General features: G+C 38.4%; 1 protein-coding gene across 1 annotated transcript in view; it reads left to right on the top strand.

The window, feature by feature from the left end:
- The window catches only part of IL1RAPL2 (interleukin 1 receptor accessory protein like 2), a 645,369-nt gene that overhangs the window by 538,803 nt on the left and 87,521 nt on the right, over positions 1-19,045 (top strand). The window lies entirely within an intron of this gene.

Below are 19,045 nucleotides of genomic sequence, written 5' to 3'. Positions count from 1 at the left end.
GGTTCTTTGCCTGGTGGGGTGACCCAAACCTTCATTCCTGAAGTTTCAGAGCCATTGGTAGTGCTTCCTGGATTGGGTTGTTGCAATTTTCCATTGATTTTAATGACAAGGCATGATAGTACTAAAAGATACCCCAGGGCATCTCCTATATTCCAAGAAAACTCTTCTTTACCTCCATTGTATAGTTCCAGTCCTATTTCCCCCTGATAGTCAGGGTCAATCACCCCAGCCAGTAATGTAATCCCTTTCTTGACTTGTTGATCCAGGGGCATGAGTAGCCCAAACTGAACAGGTGGCAGTCTTAGATTCCAGTTCAATGGAATCATTGTTGTTTCTCCTAGTGGAAGCACTCCCCATTTTGGAACTAAAACCTGTAGACCAGCAGAGCTCAGGGTCGCAGGGACAGGAGGCACAAAATTTCCTAGTGGATCACTAGAGGTAATAGTGAGTGGTACCACTCCCATTTCCATGCTTTGTTTCCTGGACACATGGATGCTGGCTACGGGAGACACAGCACCATATAGTGGATGCTGATTCAGAGCATATACAGCCTCCTGTAGAACATTATCCCAGTCCTTCAAGGTATTGCAACCTAGTTGGCACCATAATTGAGTTTTCAATAGGCCATTCCACCATTCTATCAATCCTACTGTTTCAGGATAATGGGGAACATGGTAAGACCAGAGAATTCCATGAACATCTGCCCATTCCTGCACTTCATTTGCTGTGAAGTGTGTTCCTTGATCAGAAGCAATGCTGTCTGGAATACCATGATGATGGATAAGGCATTCTGTAAGCCTGTAGATGGTAGTTTTGGCAGACACATTGCATGCAGGGAAAGCAAACCCATATTCACAGCATATGTCTATTCCAGTTAGAACAAATCGCTGCCCCTTCCATGAAGGGAGTGGTCCAATTTAATGAACGTGCCACCATGTCGCTGGCTGGTCACTTCGGGAAATGGTGCCATATAGGGGGCTGAGTGTGGGTCTCTACTGATGGCAGATTGGGCACTCAGCAGTGGTTGTAGCCAAGTCAGCCTTGGTGAGTGGAAGTCCATGTTGCTTAGCCCATGCATAACCTCCATCCCTACCACCATGACCACTTTGTTCATGAGCCAATTGGGCAATGACAGGACTTGCTGGGGAAAGAGGTATCCACATAATGGGTCATCTTATCCACTTGATTATTAAAACATTCCTCTATTAAAGTCAGCTTCTGGTGTGCATTCACATGGGACACAAATCTGTTCATGTTTTTAGCCCACTCAGAAAGGTCTGTCCACATACTTCTACCCCAGACCTCTTTGTCACCAATTTTCCAATTATGGCCTTTCCAAGCCCCTGACCATCCAGCCAAACCATTAGCAACAGCCCATGAGTCTATACAAATGCACCTCTGGCCAGTTCTCCCTCCAAGCAAAATGAACAACCAGGTGCACTGCTCGAAGTTCTGCCCACTGTGAGGATTTTTCCTCACCACCGTCCTTCAAGGACACCCCAGAAGGTGATTCTAGTGCTGCACCTGTCCAATTTTGGGTGGTACCTGCATATCGTGCTGAACCATCTGTAAACCAGGCCAGTGGTAAGGAACTCCCCAAGAGGCCATAGCTCTGGTCTGGGAAAGAGAAGGTAATGTGGCAGAAGTGGAGACCATGGGCATTTGGCCACTTCCTCATGTAACTTACTTGTACATTCAGGATCTTCTCTGGTCCTATCTCACATATACCATTTCCATTTTATAATAGAGTGCTGCTGCACGTGCCCAACTTTATGGTTTGGTGGGTCAAACAACACCCAGCTCATGATAGGCAGCTCAGGTCTCATGGTAAGTTGGTGACCCATGGTTAAGCATTCAGTCTCTACTAAGGCCCAGCAATAGGCCAAAAGCTGTTTCTCAGAAGGAGAGTAGTTATCTGCAGCAGATGGTTAAGCTTTGTTCCAAAATCCTGAAGGTCTGTGTTGTAATTCTCCTATAGGGGCCTGCCAAAGTCTCCAGACAGCATCTCTATTTACACTGACACTTCCAACACCACTGGGTCTGCTGGATCAGAGGCAGAGCAGCTGGTACAGCAACATGGACCTGTCACAGAGCCTCCTCTTGTTCAGGTCCCCACTCAAAATTAGCAGCTTTTCTGGTCACTTGATAAATGGTCCAGAGTAGCACACCCAAATGAGGAATATGTTGTTGCCAAAATCCAAAGAGACCAAGTAGGTGTTGTGCCTCTTCCTTGGTCATAGGAGGGGCCAGATGCAACAACTTATCCTTCACCTTAGAGGGGAATCTCAACATGCCCCACACCACTGGACACCTAGAAATTTCACTGAGGTGGAAGTACCCTGTGTTTTTCTTGGATTTATCTCCCATCTTCTGACACACAAATGCCTTACCAGTAAGTCTAGAGTAGTTGCTACTTCTTGCTCTCTAGGTCCAATCAACATGATATCATCAATATAATAGACCAGTGTTATGTCTTGTGTGAGGAGAAAAGATCAAAGTCCCAGCAGACAAGATGATGACATATGGATGGAAAGTTGTTATACCCCTTAGGTAGGACAGTGAAAGTATATTGCTGATCTTGCCAGCTGAAAGCAAACTGTTTCTGGTGGCCCTTACTAACAGCTATGTAGAAGAAAAAACATTTGCCATATCAATACGTGCATACCAGGTACCAGGGGATGTACTGAATTGCTCAAGCAATGATTCCACATCTGGAACAGCAGCTGCAATTGGAGTTACCACCTGGTTGAGCTTATGATAATCCCCGTCATCTTCCAAGACCCATATGTTTTCTGCATAGGCCAAATAGAAGAGTTGAATGGAGATGTGGGGGGAATCACCACCCCTGCATCCTTCAAGTACTTCAGAATGGCATTAATCCCTGAAATCCCTCCAGGAATCCAGTATTGCTTCTGATTAACTATTTTTCTAGGTAGGCGCAGTTCTAGTGGCTTCCACGTGGCCTTTCCCTCCATAATAGTCCTGACTGCATGAGTTAGAGAGCCAATGTGGGGATTCTGCCAGTTGCTCAGTATGTCTATTTCAATTACACATTCTGAAACTGAGGAAATGACTACAGAATGGGTCCAGGGGCCCACTGGACCCACTGTGAGATGGACCTGAGCTAAAACTCCATTGATCATTTGGCCTCCATAAGCCCCCACTCTGACTGGTGGATCAGAGTGATGTTTTGGGTCCTCTGGAATTAATGTCACTTCTGAACCAGTGTCTAATAATCCCCAAAATATCTGATCATTTCCTTTTTCCCAATGCACAGTTACTCTGGTAAAGGCCATTGATCTCCTTTGGGAAGGCTTGGAGGAAGATTAACAGTATAAATTTGTGGCAGTGTAATAGGTCCAAAGGGACCTGGCTTCCCCTTCATTCCAGGGGCTTTGGGTCTGTAAACTCAAGTCTGGAAATTGATTAAGGGGCCGTGACTCTGGTTTTTGTAATTCAGGTTATACTTCTGTTCACTTGACCTAGAACTCTTTTGTTTATACAGCTTGAACAAGAATTTAGTTGACTGCCCATCTATTGTATTTCTAGGTACTCCATGATTTACTAGCCAATGCCACAAATCTCTGTGAGTCATATAATTTTGACTCCTACTTTGAGTTTGCTGTCTTTTATAATAGCCATGTCTACCCTGTCTTTGGTGATTAAGTGCTGCCACCTGGCTTCTGCCAACTCAAGATCCAGTCATCCCCATTGTGTTTAATGATTCCAGCTCAGTGACAGCAGTTCCTACAGTAATATCTGACCTACAGAGAAGTGCAACTAACTATAGAGCTCTTCAGGGATGATGGTGCTAGTCTCACAAATTTATTTCTCACTGTACTGGTAAAAGATGCATCCTCTGGACATTACTGGGGTGTAAGAGTAGGCTTTGCATGATAAATCCACTCTAACATTCCAATCTCTCTAAGCCTCTGGATCCCCTCATCTACATTATACTAGGGCAGTTTTGGCATTTCAACCTCTGGTAATATCGGTTACCTTTTGAACCATGTTTCAACCAACCACCCAAACAAGCTGTTAACACCTTTTCTAACTGCTCGAGCTATCACATTGAATGCAGAATCTCTGCTTAGTGGGCCCATATCAATAAATTCAGCCTGATCCAGCCTTATATTCCTCCCACCATTATCCCACACTCTTAAAATCCATTGCCACACATATTCCCCTGATTTCTGTCTATATAAATTGGAAAACTCACACAGTTCTTTTGGAGTATAACGTACCTCCTCATGTGTGATACTGTGTACCTCACCTTTAGGGGCCTGTTGGGACTTTATTCTAGTTATAGGTCTGGAAGAAATGAGGGGTGGTGAGGGTGGGTAACAGAGAGAATTAGACATATCTTTCAAGCCATTTGCTTCAGGGCCTTCATTTGCATCTTCATCTGGTGAAACAGGATTAATCACTCTAGGGTTAATCCCTTCAGGAGGAGGTTGGGTGGCCAACACCTCAAGGCAGGCTGGAGGTGGGGTGGCTATGTCCTTAGGGCAGACTATTACAGGGTTATCTAGAGAAAACTCAGCATGACCTAGGGTTTCATCCTCACCCCCGACATCATTATCAATCCGTATGTCACCATCCCATTTTTCAGGGTCCCACTCCTTTCCAATCAATGTCCTCACTTTAACGGCAACACCATGCAACACTGAGATTTCAGTTTACGTTGTAAAGTTGCTACTCTAACAATAAGATTCCGAGTCTGATTTTCAGAGATCTCAAGTCTACAGACGCATGAAATCAGATTTTCCTTCAGGATACTCATAGAAACTTCTACATGTGTCAGACGGTTCTTAATCTTCCCATCCCTTTCACTCCTTAATGTATCCCGTGTATCTAAAAACAACCAGCCAACATCTCTATACCTCTTATTTCCACAAAACTCCGTAGAGCTGTCAAAAACATTATCCCTAGAGCCTGGCTTTGTACAAGCGAAGCATTAGGAGAACCGAATGGTGATATTTTGACTATTTCTTTTGCCATCTCACTCCATGGATTGGCAGTGTCATTGTGATTATGTGAATCGGAGTCCTTAGTGCCTTTGAGTCCAGTCAGTGTAGAAAACCATTCATAAAAACCCATTTTTAAGATTCTGTTTCTTAAGAACCACTCTTGGTAGCAAGTGGTATTAGTTAGGGTTCTCTAGAGAAACAGAATCAACAGGAAACACTCACAAATATAAAATTTATAAAAGTATCTCACATAGCCATGGGAACACAGAATCCAAAATCCGCAGGGCAGGCTGTGAGGCCGATGATTCTGATGGAGGGTCTGGATGAACTCCACGGGAGAGGCTTGCTGACCAAAGCAGAAAGAGAGCCTGTCTCTTCTGAATCCTCCTTAAGTGGCTTCCAGTGATTAGATTAAGCATCACTCATTGCAGAAGATACTCCACTTGGCTGATTACAAATAGAATCAACTGTGGATGCAGCTGATATGCTCATGATTTAATTCTATGAAATGTCCTCATTACAACAGACAGGCTAGCACTTGCCCAACCAGACAAACAGGTACCACCACTTGGCCATGTTGACACATGAACCTGATTATGACACCTATATTTTCTTCTAGGGTATAAAATTTAAGAAATTATTGCCCACACAAAGTCCGTAAAATACTTCCTTATGTTTTATTCTAGGATTTTGATGGTTCTTGATCTTATATTTAGGTATTAGATCCATTTTGAGTTGGTTTTTGTGTAAGGCATAAGGAAAGGGTTGTCTTTCTTTCTTGGCAAATGGAGATCTAGTTTTCCCAGCACCATTTGTTGAAGAGAATACTGTTTCCCAATTGAGTGGTCATTGTACCCTTGTCAAAACTCAGTTGGCTGTAAATGTGAAGGCTGATTTCTGCACTCTTAATTCAATTCCATTTGTCTTTATGTCAGTTGTTCTGCCAGGACCATGATGTTTTGATTATTGTGGCTTTGTAGTAAATTTTAAGATTGGAAAGTGCGTGTCCTCCAAATTAATTCTTTTTCTTCCAGATGGCTTTAGCTATTCAGAGCCACTTAACTGTTCAGATAAATTTGAAGATTGGTGCTTCCATTTCTGCAAAAAAGGTAGTTGGAATTTTGATTGGGGTTGCGTTGAATCTATGAATTGCTTTGGTTAGACTTGACATCTTAATAATATTTAGTCCTCCAATCCAAGAACACTGAATATTCTTCTATTTATTTAGCTCTTATTTAGTTTCTTTTAGCAAAATTCCAGTTTTCTGTGTAGAAATAATTTATATCCTTGGTTAGATTTATTTTTAGATATTTGTTTCTTTTAAGTGCTACAGTTTTTTTTTTCTTGATTTCTACTTCTAATTGTGCCTTGTTTATGTATAGAAACACTATTGACTTTTGGACGTTGATCCTGTTCCCTGCCACTTTGCTGAACTCATTTATTAGCTCTAGGAACTCGGTTGTGGATTTTTCAAGGTTTTCTGTAGACAGAATCATATCATATACAAATAAGAAAGATTTTCTTCTTCTCTTCCAATTTGGATGCCTTTTATTTCTTTTCCTGCCTAATTGCTCTGGCAATTCCAGGAAAATGCTGAATAACAGTAGTGATAGCATCTTTGTCTTATTCCTGGTCTCAGAGGGAAAACTTTCAGTCTTTCACCATGAAGTGGCATGTTAGCTGTGTGCTTTTCATATATGCTCTTTATCATATTGAAAAGTGTCCTTCCATTCCCAGTGTTTTACTTATTTTTACCAAGAAAGTGTGCTGTATTTTGTTGAAGGCCTTTTCTGCATTAATTGAGATGACCATGTTGTATTTTTCGTTCATTCTATTAATGTGGTACACTGTAATACTTGATTTTCTTATGTTGAACCACTCTTGAATAATTGGAATAAAACCCAGCTGATCATGGTGTATGATTCTTTTAATATGCTGTAGTACCTAATTTGCTAGTATCTTGTTATTTGTATATGTATTCATAAAATATATTGCTGTGTAGTTGTCTTTTCTTGTGGTATATTTATCTGGCTTTGTCATGAGGGTGATGTTGGCCTCATAGAATGAGTCAGGGAGTGTCCCTCCTCTTCAATTTTTTTGAGGAGCTTGAACAAAATTGAAGTTATGTCTTCTCAGAATGTTTTGTGGAATTCCTCTGTGAAACCATTTGGTCTTTGGCTTTTTTTGTTGCGATGTTTATGATTACTGAGTCAGTCTCTTTACTAGTACTTGTTTTGTTGAAATCTTTGTGGTATTTCCATTTCTCCTTGTTATTGATTTGTAACTTCATTATATTGCGGCCTGAGAAGATACACTGTATGATTTTAATATTTTTTAGATTACCGAAACTTATTTTCTGATACAACATACAGTATAACCTGGAGAATTATCCATGCGAACTTTTTATTGGATGTCTGTTAGACCCAGTTGGTTTAGTGCATCATTCAAGTCCTGTACTTCCTTATTGAGCTTCTGACTAGATGTTCCCTCCATTATTGAGAGTGCGAGAGTGCTGTGTTAGAGTTTCCTACTATGGATATAGAACTATAATTTTTTTCCTGTCAAATCTGTCAGTATTTGCTTTATATATTTTAGAAGTTCTACTGTTATGTGCATATATATATTTATAATTGTTATAACTTCCTGTTGAATTATCCCCATTATTAATATATAATGACAATCTTTGTCCCTCATAACTGTTATTGGCTTAAAGTCTATTTTATCAGATATTAATATAGCCATCCCAACTCTCTCTCTCTCTCTTTTTTTCGCATGGGCAAGCCCCAGGAATCGAACCCAGGTCTCCAGCAAGGCAGATGAGAACTCTGCCTGCTGAGCCACAGTTGCTCACCCTCCAACTCTCTTTTGGTTACTAATCATACAGTTTATATTTTCCCCACCCTTTCACCCTCAACATACTTGTATCTTTGACTTTAAGGTGAGTCTGTTGCAAATAACATATAATTGGGTCATATTTTTTTGTCCTTTCTTGCAATCTCTGCCTTTTGCTTGGGGAGTTTAATCCATTTAAATTTGTCATTACTGATATTGCAGGACTTTATTCTACCATATTGCTATTTAGCTCTTGTAAGTCTTATACCATGTTTGTCTTCACTTCTGTTATAGGCTACATTTATGTTTATTTCCTTTTTTGTGTGGCACAATATTAAGCACCTTCTCACTTCTATTGGGGTATATTTTAGTCTATTTTCCTTGTAATTATCATATGGTTAAAATTTTACATCCTTAATTTTTTTTTTTTTATTTGGCATGGGTAGGAACCAGGAATTGAACCCAGGTCTCTGGTATGGCAGGTGAGAATTCTGCCACTGTGCTACCATTGCACTGCCCACATCCTTAATATTTAACAGCCGTACTTGGTTTTATACCAACTTAATATAGCATGCATATATACTTTTCCTATACTCTTCTTTTCCCATACTTTTTTGTTCTTATTACCACATTTATCTTTGTACATTGTCTGTTGAAAAACCTAAATTTGTCATTACTTTTTATGCATTTGTATTTTAGCACCTGGATGAAGTAAGTAGAGTTACTTATCAAAAATAAAATATAGTAATAGTGGTATTTATAGTTTTCCAGATGTTTATGCTTACCACAGACCTTTCTGTATACTGTTTTGAACCACTGTCTTGTGTCTTTTTCTTTCAGTCTGAATAACTCCCTTTAACCTTTCTTGTAGGGCTTATCCCATGATGATGAACTGCTTTAACTTTTGTTTATTTGAGAATGTCTTAATCTCTCCTTCAATTCTGAAATAGAGTGTCACTGGTTATAAAATCGTGGCTGACAGTTGTTTACTTTCAACACTTAACCCATTGCCTTCTTGCCACCATGGTTTCTGATGAGAAATTGGCACTCAACCTAATTGAGACTCCTTTATATGTAAGATGTTGTTTTCCTCTTGTAGCTTTCAGATTGCTCTCCTGGTCCTTTGCATTTGATAGTGAAACCAATATATGATGGGGTATATTTTTATTCATGTTTATCCTGTTTAGTGTTCTCTAAGATATTGGTTGTGCATATTCACATCTTTTGTAAAGTTTGTGAAGTTCTCTGCCAATATTTCCTTGAGTAGTTATTCTTCCTCTTTCTCTCTTTCTTCTTCTGAGACTCAGATGATGCATTATTGGTGTGCTTTATGGTGCCCATAGCTGTCTTAGGTTATTTTCACTTTTGATATCTCTTTTTCTTTTTTCGGCTCCTCAGCCTGACTCATTTCATGTGTCTTGTCTTCAAGTTCACTGATTCTTTCTTCTGCTAGCTCCAATCTGCTCTTTGAAACCTTCCTGGACATTTTTCGTTTCAGTTATTGTGGTCTCCAACTCTAGTAGTTCTGTTTGGCTCCTTTTTAAAATTTCTGTCTCTTTATTTAGGCTCTCATACTGTTCATCCTTTGTCTTCTTGATGTCCTTTACTCTACTTTCCTTCATATACTTGAGTACTTTTAAGATAATTTTTTAAACAGTCTTTTTTGATATGTCCACATTCTTACTTCTTTGCTGGTGTTTTTAATATTTTTAATATATTCCTTTGGATGAGCCATCATTTCCCTTCCTTTTCTTTGTCTTGTACTCTTTTGTTGCACACTGTACTTTTTATTATTTTGGAGCATTTCCTCTGTGATTTACTCCCTGGGATGTCTGTTTTTTTATTTTGCAACCATCAGGTAATAGGACAAAGATTTTCTTGAGCTTCAGTCCTCCTATCAGGAAGGTCTGCCCATGGCAAGTGTGGTTGGCAGGGTTTCCCCTGTCTTTCTGGATCTCTATCTTGTCTGGGACTTTTATTGTTAGTGGTTTTCATGTTCCCTTGTTTATAGGAGTTTGGTTGTCCCCTCTGTTTCCCACCAGGTGGACTGCCATCTTGCAGGTATTTGATTTGGCATGCCTTTGTCCTAGTCTGTCTACCTCTACAGTTTTTACACTCCTTTCATTGTCTTATGCTGCTTTTGCCTTAAGGGCAAATTCAAGGACAGTAACTCCAGAGAGCAACTTCACAGGTCACTCTTTCCCAGCCAAATAGGAGCCAGGGACCCATGAAAGGGTGTGTGTGTGCAGTCTGGCTCCAAAATGGCCTGGGGAGGTGATCAGGAAGGGCTCAAAACTCTACTTTGATGGCTCTGGAAGCTGAGTTTTCCTGGGCTGCCCAGCTAATGCAGCTTTTCAGCTAACTGTCTCCTGCCACCCTGAAGATGTGCTACTCCTTTCAATCTCCACTGTCTTTGCTCTTGTCTGGGGGCAGGGTGTTGAAACAGTGTCTGCCACCATATTTGTCCGAGGTGGGTTGAAACAATAGCTGCCTTCAGAACCTGGAACCAGAGATCCAAATTCACTAATCAAAAGTCATGGGGAAAAAAAAGACATGGTCAGCAATCAGTTGTGCCCACCCTTAGTTGGAGAAGAGGAGTTTGAAGACTCTTTCTGTCACTTACACCTAGCCAGGGATTGTTCCTTGTGGTGACCTTTCATAAGGTTGGGGGGTGGGCACAGTAACTGCCACATAGAGAGAGCAAATTACAGTTCTTTAATGTAAATGCATCTGCTTCTTCCTTGCACTCTTCCCTGGATGCTGTACAGTGTTCTTCTGACCTGTGGAGTTTCAAAATAGTTGTTTCAGATGGTTCCTTCCTGTTTAATATTTGTTTTGGTGGAAGACTGAGTCATGCAGCTCTCTACTTTCCCATCTTCCCCAGAAGTCAGTTCCATAGAATTAAAAAAAAAAGCTATTCTATTAGCATATATACAGCCTAACATTCCTCCCTTTTAACCAAACACAGATTTATATTTCAGTGCTGTTGATTCTGTTCACAAATATTGTGCTACCATCACACCATCCATTACCAAAATATTTCCATGGCTTCCAATAGGAACTCAGTACATTTAAACCTTGACTTATCATTCTCTATCCCACCTTGTCCCTACTATCCTCCCAAAGAAATTTTCTAGGCTTCACATGCATTCTAATACAAAAATCAGTTGAAAGTTAAAGGAATAGTCCCTCTCTGTCTCTGTCTCCCTCTGTCTCTCTGTCTCCCTCTGTCTCTCTCTCTCTCTCTCTCTCTCTCTCTCTGTATCTCTCTCTCTCACACACAAACACATACACACATGCACAATACATTTTTAAACTATTTATAAATAATTGTTATAATCTAAATTTACTCAAGGATATTTTACTGGTCATTTTCCTTCCCACATTTTTCTTCCCAGATCAATTAGCATTGGTATGCACTTTCTTCTTTCATAAAGGTTTAATGTCTTCTTGAGAGAAAACTGTACTTTTCTGCACTCCCCACCATATGGGACAACTAACCCATTTCTCTACCTCATCAATTTTTCATCTCTCATTCAATCTTACTAGAAGAAATTCATTCTTTGTCCTTGCTCCTAGCTTCCCAATAGTCTGCACTCAACTATAATTTAGAATTTACCTCAGTGACTGTATTATTTAATTTGGAAAACAATGTGAATAGGGCTTTTCTTTAGAAAGAAGAAAGAAGAACTTCACAGAATCACTCTGTAATATCAGGGATGCTTTGATTTATGGATATATAGAAACAGAGAGGCAACATTATCTATAGTAGTTTGAACACTGGTGTAGATATTACAAAATAAATTCTTTTTTAAGCCTTGAAGCTGACACATTTTTTTAGCTTTTTCATTCATATATATTATATATTCACATACCATGTAATCATCCAAAGTGTACAATCACTAGTTTACAATATCATCATATACCTGTGCATTAATCATCACAATTGACTTTTTATTCTTTCTTTGTGAAAAACAACTGATATACAAAAAAAGCAATAAATTTCAAAACATATTTTAACAGTTAGTTGTAGAACAGATTTCAGAGTTTGGTATGGGTTACAATTCCACTATTTTAGGTTTTTACTTCTAGCTGCTCTAAAACACTGTGGAGTAAAATAAATATCAGTATAATGATTCAGCACTCATAGTCATTTGTTAAACCCTACCTTCTCTGTACAACTCCAACATCTCCTTTAATCTCTCTCCCACTCTTTAGGGGTACTTGGACTATGCCCATTCTAACTTTTTCATGTTGGAAGGGGCTGTCAATAATATGGGATGGGGGAGGGAACTAGCTGATGTTCTGGAGATGCTGGGCCCACTAGGCTTCAGGACTTATCTGGTCTGGGAACACATCTGGAGATTGCTGATTTCTGGAACGTAATCCTAGTGCATGAAACTTTTGTAGAATCTTATATAATGCCCTAGGTATTCTTTAGTATTGGCAGGAATGGTTTTGGTTGGGGTTTGGTAAGCTATGGTAGGGAGCAATGTTTAACTGAAGCTTGTGTAAGAGCAAACTCCGGATTAGCCTCTTGACTCTATTTGAACTCTCTCAGCCACTGATACTTTATTAGTTACACTTCTTTCCCCCCTTTTGGTCAGGATGGCATTGTTGATCCCATGGTACCAGGACCAGGCTCATTCCTAGGAGTCATCTTCCCTGCCAGGAGACTGGCTCATTTATAACCTCAGGAACATCAGCTGATTTTTGTCTGTGTCTCTTTCGAGAACTCAATGGCCAATTCAATTTATTTGAAAGTGTAATCTCAGAGAAGTCAAACATCCAGGTCTTTTCACCAGTGTAGACTTGGTTGCAAATGTATAGTTAACATATTTGATGAAACTGATAGAAAAAGCCAGTGTGAGGAAGAAGGAGCCGTTTTTTGATGAAATCACAGGGAAACCACATCCATGGATCAGTAGTCCTCAATTTTTTCCTTCTTAACACACTGGGCAGATGACATTTGCTACAAGGTACATTCTTTTGGGAATTCTCATATGCAAATTATCTCTCGACCCTTTTTCTCCCACTCAGGGAAAAGCATACTGGAAAGCATATGAGTAAGATTGACAATGATGACCTCAGCTCTGCTCTAATTTTTTGAGGAACTAATTCACAAACTTTGATATGTCATTAGCAATAAATTTCTTAAAATATTTCTCATAAGTGAATGTAACATGTCCCTGTGTCTTATTTGTTCTGACCAGATCTACTCAATGGTAGAATTCAGGGCACCCTTAGCACTTGTTATACAAATAAACAGAAGTTGCAAATCCTAATTGTGGATTCACATCTTAGGGAAGGAATAAAACTTTGAAAGTTGCAGTGAAAAGCTTTAAGTACAAAAAGTACAGCGGGATGGTGAATGGCTTTACATTGCCATTACACCATCCACAACACTCTTCATCTCATCTCCTAATGACCAAATCTAAGTGTGAGACCAGGCAAGAAAGGAAGAACCTCCAATTATTTTAGCAGCAGCAAGAGTAGAAAGTATACTTCTAACTCATTGGTGAGAATGGTGAAATTAAAGTTAAATTGTTCTTCTAAGCAGATGATATACAGTCATAGATTTCTGTGGTGGAACTTCAGACACCTAGTCAATAGAGTAGACTGAATTGATATGTTAATGACTCAACTCTTGTGCCAAACATAGAGAAATATTTGTCAAAATAAAACTAATAATATGTACTCTTAACCCAACTTGAAAGCAAATAATGGAAATTCCCAAGTTATCAGAATGAAAGTGGAACTCAAGGCCAGAATAGGGAGTATAAACTGATTGAATACTTCCTGATGAAACCAGAGCCAGGTATGGCCCTTATGAGTCTACGGGCTTGGACTTAGGGTCAGGTGAGAAAGATACAGACAGGTAAAATGTCAAGCTAGAACTGACATCCCAGCCAAAATCTAGGAGGTCTAAAAGGTGTTAAAATCTATAATAAGTAGTGGTGTGATGGTAGCTCAGTGGTAGAATTCTTGCCTGTCATGTGGGAGAACTAGATTCAATTCCCAGCCTGTCCACTACCCCCCCCCCAAAATATCTACAAATGATGCTTCAGTAACCAAACAGTCACATGGAAAATGAATGAAATGTGATCCCCACCATACAGCATACAAAAAAAAATCTATGACAAGCAAAATAGAAAACTCTGCTTATAAAATCACATTCTGTCTGAGGCCATGGCCATGAATTTTGAAAAGGTACCCTCAGAATAAATCAGAACTCTAAACCTCTACCAAGCATGTATGTGGGCCCTTAATTTACACAATCCACTTGGGGCACAAACCCACAAGCTAAGAAATTAAAACAGAAAAACTGTTTCCAAGCTAGTGAAATTTGTAGAACTTTGGAAGCTTAGAAGTTCTCTGAGAGAATGCCTCAACATACCTTGGCACCTAGGGCTCCTACAGAAAGCAATCCTTGCTAGAGATGAGAACACAATAATAAAATTACAAACCTCACAGGAAAATTAACCACCATGAGGTGCTTCTGCTGACACAAATGGAAAAAATGCATCCCAAGAAATAGAGACAATAGAGACATTTGAAAGAAATGTTAAAGGAAATTTGAAAAAAAAGGTTGGTTGAGATTGTATAGAGAAAAACATAATGAAGAACATATGCCAACAATAACACATTGATGACTATCTGTGACCTTTATAAAATTTCTAATCCATGCTGGGGTGGGGGCCAGAGCCAGTAGAGGAATTGAAAACCAAATTGTTGCAAAAGAGAATTTCTCAAAAAATCCTGGTAGAGGAGAAATTTTGTGTGGCTAAAATAAAATAGATTTTTGTCTTTCCACACCCACAATTCTCTCACATCAGAAAATTCAGTCTCTAGTCCTTTTAGAATTCATCTCAGAGCAGTTGTGTGTATTTCAAATGCAAAACAGAATCTCATTGGGCTAGCTGGAAGCTTATGTCTAGACCACAAAATGATTAGTGTGATGTATTCAACTCTGAAAACACAGGGTTGTGATCTCCTAGAAACTGGGTACAACATACGTTATATTTAACTTATTTTGCTTAAGCTTCCTGAGGACAGGGATTTTTTTCACAGCTTGATTGAGGAAAATTTACATATCATGCAATTCATCCATTGTATCTTTACCCTTTCATGGCTTTTAGTAGAATTTAGTCCACAATACAACTTTAAAACACTTGCATCATTTCCCAAGAGTTTCTTCTTATAGTTTTTCAATCCTTGTACCACACCAGCTCCAAGCAACTATTCATCTACTTTCTGTTTCTATAGTCATGCCTTCTCTAGAAATTTCATATAAATGGAATCTTTTCTATGTATCCTTCTCTGTCTGGCTTTTTTCACTCAATCTAATGATTTTGAGATTCACTCATATTATAGTGTATATAAGTAGTTCCTTCCTTGTTATTATGAGTAAAAATCTATTGTAGGGATATTCCACAGTTTATGGATTAACCTGTTAATGGAATTTGTTTTTTTTTCAGTTTGGGTCTATTACAAGTAAATCTGCAATGAATATTGTTGTAAAACCTTTGTATGCACATATGCTATCATATGGAATGGGTGGATCATATTGTATGTCTAGGTTTAACTTTTAGATTAAATTTGTAAATTAATTTTAACTTCCTAGAATTTTATATAAATGGACTCATAAAGCATGTGCTCTTTTTTGTCTGGCTTTTTTTCACTCTGTTGTAGCATGTGTCAGTACTTCGTTCCATTTTATGATTTAATAATCCATTGTATTAATATACCACAGTTTGTTTATTCATTTGCCTTTCAATGGATATTTGGACTCCACAGTTTGCAGCCATCACCATAAAGCTGTTGTGAACGTGCACATATAAGTCTTTACAAGGACATATGCTTTGTTGACTGTCTTGACTTAAGAAAGTGATTGAGAAAATATTAATAATGCTGATAAATCTAAAAACAAATCATGTCCATAGTCATTCCCTTGTGACTAGCACAAAAAAACTGACCAAAATATTGTTACAGTTTTCAAAAACCATATTATCCAATTCAGCAAAGATATTGCTCATGTAACTGAAGAACGAGTGAAGTTCTTATGTTTGTCTCTATTGTTTCACTTTCTTCTTCCTCGCCAATGTAAAATGAAAATGTCAACCAGTATTCATAATGGGACTACCTTCATTTGTCATTTGCAACCATAGGTGAGCTATAGATAAAATATTCCGCAAATATCAATGAAAGTGTTCTGTTAGAATCAATTGGCTATATTGAATTTACTATAAATAATATACATTTTATATATTTTTATTATTTGTAAATTGTGTGGTGTCATATATCTTTATATCAGTGAAATATATAGTAAATGTATGTATATATTTATATGCATAGATTTTCCCGAGAAGAAGTGGTTATATATTTACCAACACACCACTGATGTATATTTTCTTTATTTAGAAATGAAGGACATGACAATATGTGGATACTGTCCCTCCCCAACTCTCACTCCTTCCTAACCCCATCCTGACACACACATACACAGGCATACAAGCCCTACCATCACAACCTCCACTATACTATTTTTGTTATTTCATAAATTGGTCTCGAAACTTTTGGTCTCTGGCACCTGAGAAAACCTAATGAGATCTCTCCTCATAGACTCTCCTCTTGAATAAATTGATAATCTGAACTTATCCAGTCAGGACAAGAGTCCAACAATAAAGATTTGAGCCTGTGGAAATATCTAGATTTTTAATGTTCAAGTCACCTTCTCACAATGCAGATGACCACAGACCTTTCTGAGAAATATAACTGAGGAAATGCTAGGGCAATGGAGAGCCAATACACAATATGTATGCCGCTTTCCAGCAAAACTCATTTACCTCATTACCTAGCAATGGTTTACCAACTTAAAAAAGTTCTTTATTTTTATGGTCTTCAACCTTCCATACTAGCTCCTTTGGATGAACATGTGAATTGGCCATCCTTATAAATAGGGCGTACAGTAACATGAAAATTTCTAGATTCAAAGCAATACAAAAGCTTTATTATTTTTTTAAAATCAAATCAAGGATAAGAGTTTCCACATATACCAGTATTTAGAAATGCCTGGAGAGATTCTGTTTCTGGTTTTTTGCCCAATCTATTTAGGGATTCTCCCCATACGTTTTAAAAGAGGAAGGGCCCACTCCCTGGCACATATTCAGCCTTAATATACAGCAGAAGAGCTGGCCAATTTTGGGATTCTTCTCAGGGTATTGTGTATGATGTCTGGACAATTTTCTCATTTTGGCCATTGACAAAAGCCTTCAGGATATTTATTTAGCATTTGTAGAATCTAGATGGCTGAAATATTTTATCTGTGCCTCTTGCATTTGTTGAAAAAGAACCTGTCTGAAGGAAGAGTAAAAACATTTCCAGGAAAAATTGCTGCAATGGCCAGGTGGGGAGTGCCAAGTTGAATGCAGATGCTGTTATATTTGATAGACCATGTCAATGTAGGTTCCTTTTTTCACATTGCTATAATTGTCTTCTTCCATTAAAATAAAACTTGGCCTGAGAACCCAAATGCTAGAAATCACTAAAAGGTATTGTATTTTATATATTGCTTTAATATATCCCAAATGAATGAGAACAAGAATTTATATGTACAAATATATATTCTGGTAGTTTTAGCATAGAGAAGACCTTGTGTTCAGATTTAAAGGAACCAGGGCCTGCTCAGGTGAATCACACATATTATAGAATCCACAAAAAAATTAACAGAACATTGATAAGACAAGGATATTACTCCAAGGAGCTAATAAATAAGAGAAGGGCATGTGGTTGACAGGGTCAAAATAAACCCAAAGCTTAGTCTCCACATCAGATTATGACTTAAATTTGACTTCTACTTGAATGACCAAGCCTCCGAAGGAAAACAACACTATCCTACCTTTGGATGGGGTTCTTGAGTTGACCAAGCACTTTTAAGTAAATTATCTTTTCTGAACCTCCCAAGCACTATCATCCTCATTAGATAATGGGAAATTATTTTCCAAAAGGTTAGGTAGTCTCTCCAGGGCAATTCTTGTTCCTGATAGATCCAAAACTAGTATCCAAGTTTCCTGACTCATAGTCCAGTGTATTTTCCACTATACCAAGGCTGCCTTTCACTTTTCTAAAACCTTGTGATGGAACACATTTTCAAAGCAACATTGAACAACTTTGTTTCAGACTTTAATGAGACACATATGAAAGACTCTTAATATCAAGGTATTGACACTTACTGAGCAATCACAATGGTCCACAATGTGTCATTTTGGTGAAGTGTAAATTTGACTACAATGAGGTTGATATTTGGCAACAAGTCACTCATTAAGCTCATCGTATCACCCAACTCCACATTTCTACATTTGCTTGATCTTTATTTGCCATAGTGTAGACTCTAACTCACATTAAAATTGATTCTTTGTGAAAATGATCCTCAAATGACGCTATCTTCTAGTTCTTGTGATTAAAATGAAAGGGTGTTTGAAAGTAATGGTTCTTAGAATTTAGGATAGGAGCAAGTACATCATGTACTCTATATGGAAAAACATACTTTTGGAATTGATTTCTCTCGTGCTTCATTCAGTGCAAAAATTGTATGTTAGGAAGAAAATTACAATTCATGAATGGGGGATTACTGTAAGTATTATAAGTGTCAAGACTGGGCTCTTGCTACCATTCTTTCCTTACTTATCTTGTTTATAAGAAGAAAACAAAATCGATGCCAGCAAAACATTGCATATATCTTTGATGATAAATTAAGTTTTAGCTATAATCACAAAAATGCGTAATAAAATGTGCTGAAGTAGTGCCCAGAATTATTTAATCATTGTAGGTGACACGAAGATGGCAGAAAATGTGATAATATGAAGTTTTTACAACATGTGCTCTCTCTACATTTTGTATAAGGCAGAAAATGTGATAATATGAAGTTTTTACAACATGTGCTCTCTCTACATTTTGTATAACTGAAAACAAATTATCCTTTTCGTTTATATTATCTAACATTTAAGACTAGACATTAATCAGGGTAAACAAATTTTGCCTGTGCAATGTCTCCCCTTCCATACAATCTGTAAATAATATATTATGATGTCTTTTCACCAATCAAAAACTAAAATATTTTTAATTTTGGTAGATTCAAAAGCAAGTCTAGGGTGGGCCACGGTGGCTCAGCAGGCAAGAATGCTTGCCTGCCATGCCAGAGGACCGGGGCTCGTTTCCCGGTGCCTGCCCATGTGAAAAAAAAA

This window comes from Tamandua tetradactyla, chromosome X (genome assembly GCF_023851605.1).
Source record: "Tamandua tetradactyla isolate mTamTet1 chromosome X, mTamTet1.pri, whole genome shotgun sequence".
NCBI classification, from domain to species: Eukaryota; Metazoa; Chordata; class Mammalia; order Pilosa; family Myrmecophagidae; genus Tamandua; species Tamandua tetradactyla.
The sequence above is the reverse complement of the archived record's forward strand: the minus strand, read 5'-3'. Positions and strand labels throughout refer to the sequence as shown.